Source organism: Phoca vitulina, unplaced genomic scaffold (genome assembly GCF_004348235.1).
Source record: "Phoca vitulina isolate PV1807 unplaced genomic scaffold, GSC_HSeal_1.0 scaffold2714, whole genome shotgun sequence".
Lineage (NCBI taxonomy): Eukaryota > Metazoa > Chordata > Mammalia > Carnivora > Phocidae > Phoca > Phoca vitulina.
In genome coordinates, this window is record NW_022592400.1 from 1 (window position 1) to 279 (window position 279).

The window sequence follows — 279 nt, forward strand, 5'->3', positions numbered from 1 at the left end:
CACCTGGAGGCCCACAGTCAGTCCATAGCCACAGCAGGGACCCCCGAACGATTGGTCACCTCAAGCCCCAAACTGCAGTGGTCCCCCAGGGCCCCGAGCATCCTCAGGATGCTGACCTCGGGATGGACCCTGCCAATGGGCCTCAGTGTAATCCTATTGAGCATGATTTTTAGGTCATCATCTCTTCGAGACAGTATGAGCTCTCATCATTCACCCATGGAAGGCACTAGCAACGCAGGTGGGACTCTCTTGTCCCCCGAATCGGCTTACCAGGGGAGC

The 279-nt window shown here is 57.3% G+C and overlaps 1 non-coding gene across 1 annotated transcript; it reads right to left on the reverse strand.

Annotated features, from left to right (window-relative positions):
- Positions 1–137: 137 nt before the first annotated feature.
- LOC116629744 lies at positions 138–216 on the reverse strand. The gene has a single exon (XR_004298811.1). It is a non-coding gene; the product is annotated as a small nucleolar RNA SNORD115 (small nucleolar RNA).
- Positions 217–279: the final 63 nt, after the last annotated feature.